The 10,489-nt window shown below is 41.8% G+C and overlaps 1 long non-coding RNA gene across 1 annotated transcript in view; it reads left to right on the forward strand.

Moving 5' to 3' along the window:
• Window positions 1–9,869, forward strand: part of LOC107000962 (uncharacterized) — a 41,749-nt gene extending 31,880 nt beyond the window's left edge. Inside the window, exon 4 of the long non-coding RNA XR_003720735.2 lies at window positions 9,748–9,869. This is a non-coding gene — a long non-coding RNA (uncharacterized LOC107000962). The remainder of the gene's footprint in view (window positions 1–9,747) is intronic.
• Window positions 9,870–10,489: the final 620 nt, after the last annotated feature.

Here is a 10,489-nt window from a genome sequence, read left to right on the forward strand (position 1 = left end):
CTGATGCAGGAGGATTGCTTGAGGCCGGGGGTTCAAGACCAGCCTGGGCTACGTAGCAAGACCACATGTCTACTGGCAATAAAAAATTAGCTGGTGTGGTGGCACGCAGGTTGAGGAAGGAGGATTGCTTGAGCCTAAGAGGTCACAGCTAGAGTGCACTATGACTGCACTGCTGCACTCTAGCCCAGGTAACAGAGCAAGACCCTGCTCTGCACAATACCCCCAAATTATAGAAATAAACATACAGATAAGGTCAATTTTGCTGTTTTTTGTTTGTTTGTTTGTTTTGTTTTGTTTTGAGACGGAGTCTTGTTCTGTCACCAGGCTAGAATGCAGTGGTAATATCTTGGCTCACTGCAACCTCTGCCTTCTGGGTTCAAGCAATTCTCCTGCCTCAGCCTCCCAAGTAGCTGAGATTACAGGTGCACACCACCAGGCCCAGCTAATTCTTGTATTTTTAGTAGAGGTGGGGTTTCACCATGTTGACCAGGCTGGTCTCAAACTCCTGACCTCAGGTGATTCACCCACCTCAGCCTCCCAAAGTTCTGGGATTACAAGTGTGAGCCACCACACCCAGCCTGTTAACTTTTTAAAATAAGACTAGAAAAACTAAAAGATTGCAGAGATACTGTATATAAAACAGGCAAAAAAGCATTGTTTTATTCAGTTTTTCTCTTACGTTTATCTTAGGCAATGTCCTTTCAGATTTAACACTCCACATGTTTGTTCATTCCCCATTCCCATGAAGGCAGCCATGAAATTTGAGTCACCCAGTGTAGATGTGGATCAGATTGCTAAGGAAGAGGACAGGCTATCAGAAAGTTAATGACTTGGCCACATGCCATCATTTAAAGGAACAAAGAGGACATTCAAACCTTAATGGAAGTATTCAGTCCATGAGACAAGAAGACATGCTTTCGTTTTAATCAGCTTTTCGTGCATTATGTTCCATGAGTTTGGTAGGCCAGCAAATTACCAACTTCAGGTTCTTAAGCTCACAGGAAAGAGAAACCATTACTTTTCCATGTTTTTTGGAACAGAACTCTCTGTACACAACAGAACTGTGACTCCAAGACCAAAGTAAGACTACAAGGCTGTGGATTTATTTATTTATTTATTTATTTATTTATTTATGGCTAGGTTGAGGCTTCGTCAAAAATTACCTCCCTTGAGCACAGTTGTTCCCAGCTCTTAGCACATAATAGATGCTTATTTTGAGCTTATCAAATTGAATTGAATATTAGTAGGTGGCTTTGACTTGCTGGGATTATTTTTAGGATCCTTAGTTCTAGACTGGGTTAGCAGTTGTGGTAAAAATAAGAGGAAGATACCTGGGTAGAAAAAAAGAGGGTCTTGGTGAGATGCTTTTCATGGTTAGAATATGGTATCCCATATCAGAAAAGGGAGAGGCATCAATTGGAATCCCATCAATGTAAGTCAGGAAAATTGGACTTGACTTCAGACAGGGGACTGGCTTTCCAGCACTCACAGAGAAGATGGTCACAGGGATAGCAGATAGTAGAGGCAGGTAGACTGGTGAGCCACCATGAGGAGCAGATGGAGGTACCGTTTGAAAATATCAGAGTTGGCTGGGTGCAGTGGCTCACACCTATAATCCCAGCACTTTGGGAGGTCAAGGCGGGAGGATCTCTTGAGGCCAGAAGTTTGAGACCAGTCTGGCCAACATGGCAAAACCCCGTCTCTACTAAAAATATAAAAATTAGCTGAGTGTGGTGACCCACACCTGTAATCCCAGCTACTCAAGAGGCTGAGGCATGAGAATAGCTTGAACCCAGGAGGTGGAGTTTGCAGTGAGCTGACCACGCTCCAGCCTGGGTGACAGAGCAAGACTCTGTCTCAAAAGAAAAAAAAAAAAACACACACACACACAAAAGAAAATATCAGAGTGACCTGGGAACTTGCTTTAGCTTGGCTTGGTCAGGTTTCTACGTTACCTCAGAAAGAGCAGGGGTATTGTAAGAATACAGGTGCGTTTCTTCTGGAAACTGCTCAGGAACCAAAGACAAACACCAGCTTAGACCAACACTGCCACACTTGGCTATTAGCTGCATTTTCCTCTCTCTACTCTCCAGCCTTTTCTGCCTATATGTTTGCTCCTGTTAACACTGCTAAGAGGCAGATCTCTTAGTATTTTCTAGGTCCTGGGGGTTGCAGAATCTTACTGAACCCATTGTAATACGTCACTGCCTAACCAATGGAATGGTTGCCCTTGGGGTTCATCATGACTGTAGCTGGGATCACAAGGAACAAACCCAACCACAACAGATCAGGGGATAGGGATAGGGAAGTTCCCTTCACAAGGGGTGTGAGGGGCAGGGGCTGATATTTCAAGGAAGAATTCCTCTAGACTTGGGGGCTAAGGCTGATATACTTCATGATACCCTTCTTACTCATTTATATTACACTGGAGTTGAAGGGAGTGGTAAGGGCAGTGGCTTTCTTTAAGCTAGAAAGACACACTCACAAAAAATTACTATAGAACATAGCTTGTGTTGTTGGCTGGGCATGCATAGGTCCCACACAGAGATGGCATGTTGCTTTCTTGGCATTTGAGGTGCCCTGGCATTTAAGGTGCTGCATATATCTTTTAGAGAGACAGAGTGTGTTGGCTAAGAGCATGAGTTTAGGCTGCTTGAGTTTCAGTTCCAGCATGGCCACTTGCTTTGTGATTCTGGTTTTCTCTTTTTTTGAAACAGGGTCTCCCTCAGTTACCCAGGCTGGAATACAGTGGTGACATAATTGTTCACTGTAGCTGCGGAGCCTTGACCTCCGTGGCTCAAACAATTCTCCCACCTCAACCTCCCAAGTAGCAGGGACTAGAGGCATGTGCCACTATGCCCAGCTAATTTTTTTTTTAATTGGCAGTAGAGACGGTTAGTAGGGATGCTGTCTCATTATGTTGTGCAGGCCGGTCTCTAACTCCTGAGCTCAAACGGTCTTTCTGCCTTGGCTTCCTGAAGTCCTGGGATTACAAGCACAAGCCACTATGCCTGGCCTGCTTTGTGATTTTTGAATCAATAGCTTCACCCTCTGAACTTCCGTTTTCTTAGTTATAAAATGGAGACAATTATATTTTTGTTGTTTAAAACAAAATTCCAATCATGTAACTCTACCTAAAATCCCGCATGGCTTCTCATTGCTCAGAATAAAATCCCAATGAAGCCTCCACTTTGAATGATTACCTGAATTGCCCTCTCACCCTTTATTTTCATTTCTTCATGTATTGATTTACCAATCATTTGTGTGTCTGTTCTAGACGAGGCACTGATAGATCATTGAACCAAGCTAAGTCACTGCCACCTTACTTGCCAGAAAGGTATGCAATAAATACATAGACAAATTAAAATGTACCCTAATGTTAGGGGCCATGGTTCACTCATGAAAGTATCAAGCAGACTGAGGTAGAGAGAGCTACTTTAGGTGGGGTGGCCAGGGAGGCATCCCTATAGAAGTGATATTTGAGGGGCATCTGCAGGAGGTAAGGGGGTGAGTGAGCCATGCAATTACAGGGAAACAGTGTTCCTGGCAAGATAGTGGAAGATCAAAGGCCCAGCAACAGAGGTATGGCTGGCATGTTGCTGTACTTACCCGGCCAAACATCTGATGGTACAACCTGCCATTGTCGTACCTACACTGATCGCCTGATCAGCCCAACGCTGTTGGAGGAACACGTGCCACTGGGCCAACTGTGACACTGTAGTCCATTGTTTCATCTCCCAAATGGGTTCACCTTCTATTGTTCTCAGCTCCCTCTCTCATTTGCTTGGCAGCTGTTCCAAATATTCACATCTCACTGAAACCAAATATAAGAACAGCAAAAGCAGCAACCTTTGCTCACATTTTCTATGGTTCAGGCAATAGGCTAAGTTGTTTTTCCCACATATTTATCTTATTTAATCTTCACCTCAAACATATAGGTTAAGTACTGTTATTTTATAGATGAGAAAACTGAAACTTAGAGAGGTGAAGCAACTTGACTATAGATCCCACCAGTGACTGGTGGAGCTGAGGGTCACACCAGAGCAGGGACTGTGCTGACCTAATCCGAATCCCAGCCCTATCCCCATCAGCAAATTGTCTCACATCATCCCCTACTCTCCTTGCTCAGAAAACCTGTCAGCATGAAAGCCTTTAGATTGCTTACATAGTTACCAAATTTCATCAACTCTGAGACTATTGATTTTAAGAAACAACATTATTTCATGTAACACCAAGAAGAAAATACTGCAGTTACACTATAAAACAATACTAAGACCATTTCTATAAAACAGGTGTTTCAAAGTGAAAATAAACTCTGTTCAACAATTGATGTACTTTAAATATAGTACATCCATATCCATCAAACCCTTTTCCTTCCTGTGTCAAAAGATAGAATGTCCCTCCTCAAGACTAAAATCCTCTTCCTATGTTCTTTCTTCTTTCTTTTCCTTGACCTGCTTTTCCTTGATTTTTTTCTTTCTCTCCAGTGTTCTCAACTCTACTTTCCTAAGAATGAAAACACTGTCAGGTCTCTTATCTTGAAAATCACGTGCTTGACTCATCCTACATCTCCTCTAGCAAATATTCCATTTTAATTTTTCCCTTGCTATTTCTTCTTTCTTTCTGCCTGGTATTTATCTTGAGACCTATAAAAGATTTCACAAAGATAGCCTTGGTCCTAATTATATCAGATATTTTGGTCCCAATTATAAAGCCTAATATTTGTTTATGGCATCTTTGTTGTGGGCATATGTTGTTGTATTTGTTTCTTCCCAGCAAACCTTTCACTGGAGAGCAGTCTTCCCCTACACCATCCCATAGAAATACTGTTCACTGTATATGGTTCGGGAGGATTGACTCTTCCAATTCCCTTCTCCAGGAGTGGACACATGATCCAGGCCTGGCCAGAATTCTACATCAAGGGGGGTTCTCGCTGCCTCAAGGAAATGAGGCCAACCAAAATCCTGCCCTGAATTTTTCTCTAGGAGCTCTTGGGAAAGATGTATAGTCATGTGCTGCATAACCACACTTGAGTCAATGATAGACTGCATATATGACAGTGGTCCCATATCTGATTATATCATCATATTTGTACTCTACCTTTTCTATGTGTAGATATGTTTAGACACAAAAATACCATTGTGTTACAACTGCCTACTGTATTCAGCACAGTAACATGCTGTACAAGTTTGCAGCCCAGGAGCAATAGGCTATACTATATACACATCTATGATGTTTGCATGACAATGAAATCACCTACTGATGCGTTTCTCAGAATGTGTCCCCATCGTTAAGTGATGCATGACTATATTCTTTCTACAAAGATTGCACTGCTGATGGTCATCTTGTTGATCATGTGGAATAGCCTAAGAGATAGGAAAAAGTGTGGATCTTGCTTGTCATTACCTAGATCCAAAGACACCCAAGCCAGGATACTCCTAGAGTTTTCAGGCACATGAGCTAATAAATTCCCCTTTGCTTTTGCTGTTTGATTGATGTCCCCGTCACTTGCAATCAAGAGTGCTAATACAGTCTTATAGTTTTCAAAGAGCTTTCACGTACATTATTTTACATGGGCTTGTGGTTTTAGAGGACAGGGTATGTGTTTGTCTTGCTCATGACTAAATTTCTGGGACTAAGCACTGTGCTAGGCATATGAGAGTTACTAAAAAATGTTTGTTGAATGAAGTGGACCACATAGGTGTTATTACTTACACTTGTTTTACAAAGCTGGATACTGAGATCAGAGAGGTAGTTAGGTGATCATGGACTAGGTGAAGAGGCTATGATGAAAGCCTAAACTGGGAGGAGGAATCATAAACAGGATGCATTTGAATTACCATATGGGGGTCATATTCATTTTAGTCTTTTTTCTAGAGTTCTATAGCAGCTCTTAACTGTCTCCCAAAGGTGTCACATCAGATCTTATTACTTTTTTTTTTTTTTTTTTTAAGACAAGGTCTCACTCTGTCACCCGGGATGTGGTGCAGTGGCATGATCATGGTTCACTGTAGCCTAGACCTCCCAGGCTCCAGCAGTCCTCCCACCTTAGCTCTCGAGTAGCTGGGACTACAGACACATGTCACCACACCCAGCTAATTTTTATTTTTATTTTTACAAATGGGGTTTCACCATGTTTCCCAGGCTGTCTTCTTTAAAAGAATTTTCTTTAAAATTCTATGAGTGCATGTCCCCGAGCTCAGTTAATTTTTACATTTTTGAAGAGACAAGGTCTCACTATGTTGCCTAGATTTGTCTGGAACTCGTGGGCTCAAGTAATCTTCCTGCCTCAGCTTCCCAAAGTATTGGGATTACAGGTGTGAACCACTGCTCCTGACCAGATCCTGTCACTCTTTTGCTTTAAACATTCCAGTGGTTTCCCGCTACTTTCAGGAATAAAAGCTCAAATCCTCAACATATCCTACAAGGTCCTCATAATCATGCTGGCTCCTGCTTAAGACTTAGCTTCATTTCCTCCTGCCCTTCACTGTATTCTCTCTGCTCCAGCCATAATAGCCTTCTTTCCATTCCAAAGAATACAATTCTCCCTCAACTCAAGGCCTTTGCCTAGAACATGCCTCTTCCTCCACTCTTCATCTCGTTGTTTCTTCCTAAGCATTGAGTTCTCAGCCCCCATCATTTCCTCCAGAGTCTTTTCTGAGTCTTCTTTCCCTACTCTCATTTTATTTTAGTTTTGAGATGGAGTCTCGCACTGTTGCCCAGGCTGAAGTGCAGTGACGTGATCTCGGCTCACTGCAACCTCTGCCTCCCAGGTTCAAGCAATTCTCCCACCTCAGTCTCCTGAGTAGCTGGAATTATAGGCGCCCGTCACTACGCTTGACTAATTTTTGTATTTTTAGTAGAGACGGGGTTTCACCATGTTGGCCAGCTGGTCTCAAACTCCTGAACTCAAGTGATCCTCCTGCCTCAGTCTTCCAAATTGCTGAGATTACAGGCATGAGCCACTGAGCCTGGCCCCTACTCTCATTTTAGACCAGGTCCCTTTCTATCTACCCCTATCCCTGTACTTTGATTGCATAGCACCTGGTTACCATCAGTTTACCGTGATTACTGACCATAGACTCTCCTAGAGACCACCAAAATATGCTGTTGATCAAGTAAAACTTACAAATGTTTCAGAAGGGAGAAAACCCTGCTGATATCTGCAGGGTTTTGAGGCCTAGACTCAAGTAGTTTAAGGAAATCTGATTGAAACTGGTTAAAGTATTTTACATAATAATTTAGAAATGGGGAAGAGAGTGAGGTAAGAGTCTTGAGACAAATCTTGACAAATAAACAGTTGTTCGATGAGCAAGCAGTTTGCAAGTTAAGCGACGTATTGTACTGAGAAATTGGCTGTTTGAGCAGCTAAAGTTCAGATAAATTGATTTTAGGAGTTCCTAAAGCAAACAATAACCATATTCACTGGTATATAGCCTTGCCTCCCTGGGCAAGAGTTACTGGAACAAACAGTGAAGTCATGTTGATATAAGCGGTCTTAGTTCTTATTCCTGAGTTAAGGTATGTGGGTGCAGACTGTCTCTGCATGATGTAGCTGTGTTTATGTCACTATTTCCCCAGCAGCACTTGTAGCAATTGCAACTTTTCATTTGATTAATGTCCATTTCTGCCAGTGGACTATGTGCTCTGTGAGGGAAAGACTAACATCTGTTTTACTCATCATTTTATTCTTTATGCTGGGCACAGCACCTGGTACTAATATTTGTTGAATGAATGAGATAATGAACAATAGCCTGGATGGGAGGATGGGAGAAGGAATCAGAGAGTACTTTGCCTTCAGTCCTGTGTTAGAGCAGTTCCTGTAATGCCAAGGTGAGCACTGGGAGAACATGTTTAGAAGAGAGAGGTGAGAAGTTCCACTTTGGGGGAACTGAGTTTCATTTTCTTTTTTTTTTTTTTTTAATTATGCTTTAAGTTCTAGGGTACATGTGCATCACATGCAGGTTTGTTACATATGTATACTTGTGCCATGTTGGTGTGCTGCACCCATCAACTCATCAGCACCCATCAACTTGTCATTTACATCAGGTATAACTCCCAATGCAATCCCTCCCCCCTCCCCCCTCTCCTGAGTTTCATTTTCAACAGGAAACATACATCTGGAGTTCAGGAAAGAGAAAATTGAGGGGAACTGATGCAAAATTTATAAATTTTATTTATTTAGAATGGCTTTTAAAAAGCAAGGCAATGTGGAACTGTCAGATAGCTATCATGTTCTATTAGTCTGCTAGGGCTGCCATAAAATACCACAGACTAGGTGGCTTAAACCATAAAAATTTATTTTCTCACAGTTCTGGGGACTGGAAGTCCAAAATCAAAGTGCTGGAAAATTCAGTTTCTGCTGAGGGCTCTCTTGTTGGTTTGTGGACAGCTGCCTTCTCACTATGTTCTTATTGTCCTTTCCTCAACATGCACATGGAGAGAGAAAAGAACTGTCTGGTGTCATTTCCTCTTCTTATAAGGACACCAGTCCTATTGGATTAGGGTCCCACCCTTAAGATATCATTTAACCTTATCTCCATAAAGGCCCTATCTCCAAATACAGTCACATTGGGGGTTAGGGCTTCAACATACGCATTTGAAAAGGACATAATTCAGTTCATAAGACATTGCTATGAATATAACTTTATCATAGAAAAATCCTCCCAAAAAGCCCATGCAGATTGATAGATCCTCTTAGTTTGGCTAGGGCAAGGCTTATTAAATGTACTATGTTGTAAAGATGATAATAAATACATACATAGCACTTTCTGTGGGCTAATCACTCTCCTAAGTGCTTTGCCTCTATTAACTCATTAAATCTCATAATGACTCTATGAGTCATTATAATAATATCCATTTACAGATAAGGGACATGAAGACTGAACAAACTGCTTGCAATCACATGAAATAGGACTGGCTACATTAACATAACTTCAGTATTTTGGGAAATTCTTGTCCAAGAAGATAAAGTTGCAAAATATTTGTTTTAAGAACATTCTGAAAATTCATTTATTTGAACAACAGACTGTTCAACTGGCCAACCCAGATTGCTTATCAAAGAGCTGTTAACTCAAGAGTCCCTTCAAAACCTATGCCTTGCCGGGTTTACCAATCCTAAATCATAAACTTGGCCTGGTCAAAGTCAAGTCCCCACATGGAAAATCCCACCCTAAACCAGACTCCCTAAACCTTATGAATATCTACCTTTGAAGTCCTTCTTCTGAGATACAACTTAGAGTCTGTCAAGGCAGTGCTGTCCCTTAATGCAATAAGGAATAAACTTGGCTTTGATTGACCAACAGGTTATTTTTGTGGTCTTTTCAGGGAGTCATCAGTTAACAGAAACAAAAGATTAATGTCTTATGCCCAGTGCTTGGCTATGTGTTCACTAATTTTGTGCAAAAAAGAAGTAAGGCCTGGATTTACTCTCCAAAGAGACAAGCACCCCCACTTGGGTGAAGAAAGTTAAGTTTTAGGAAATTAAAGGCAGAATTCTTTGTATCTGTATCTGTTATAGACTCAGCATAGCACTGAGCTGAACTGCATATGAGCCCAGGGTAAAGACAGAAGCAGGGTATTTAGTTGAGTATAGCCAAAAACATTATCAAAACTGCCCTGGTGAGATTGAAGATTAGAGTGGGGAAGCTCCCTGGGACTGTGAAGTACAGAGAAAAAGCACTGGATTTGTTTGCAAGGGACACCTGCACCAAAAAATAAATAAAATTTAATTTTTTCTTTTTTGAGATGGAGTTTCACTCTGTCACCGAGACTAGAGTGCAATGGCCCGATCTCAGCTCACCGCAACCTCTGCCTCCTGGGTTCAAGCGATTCTCCTGCCTCAGCCTCCCAAGTAGCTGGGATTACAGGTATGCGCCACCATGCCTGGCTAATTTTTGTTTTTTTAGTAGAGACAGGGTTTTTCCATGTTGGTCAGGCTGGTCTTGAACTCCCGACCTCAGGTGATCCGCCTGCCTCGGCCTCCCAAAGTGTTGGGATTACAGGCATGAGCCACCACGCCTGGGCTAAAATTTTTTTTAAAGTACTGGTTTTGGATTCAGAAATGTGTTTGTGTTCACCATTTACCCGTGATTTTACTGTGGGCAATTAACTTCCCCAAACCTCAGTAGCTCACCTGTAAAATAGAAATAATGTCAGTACCTACATCATAGAGTTAATATGAGGGCCAAATGGGATAGTGTATGCCAAGAGCTTGTCATGGTGTAATTGGTGGTATTAACTGTTATTATTACAATTCACTGCAGGATTGTAGGGCTTGGGAAGAGGAAAGATATGGTCAGTGGTATACTTGAAGGGGATTGAATAATTCAAAAATGAGAGAGAAATGTATTCGAAGCTGGGAATTCAGGATATGGCTCTTCTGTAGTAGTTTGGCATTTTTCCACAAAGACTCGTTATCAAGGCCACAGGGGCTGTTTCCCTAGCTAAATTCTCTCGCTTTGCATGTCAAAGTGCTATTTACCTGTCA

The sequence above is a fragment of the Macaca mulatta genome, chromosome 11, assembly GCF_049350105.2.
Source record: "Macaca mulatta isolate MMU2019108-1 chromosome 11, T2T-MMU8v2.0, whole genome shotgun sequence".
NCBI classification, from domain to species: Eukaryota; Metazoa; Chordata; class Mammalia; order Primates; family Cercopithecidae; genus Macaca; species Macaca mulatta.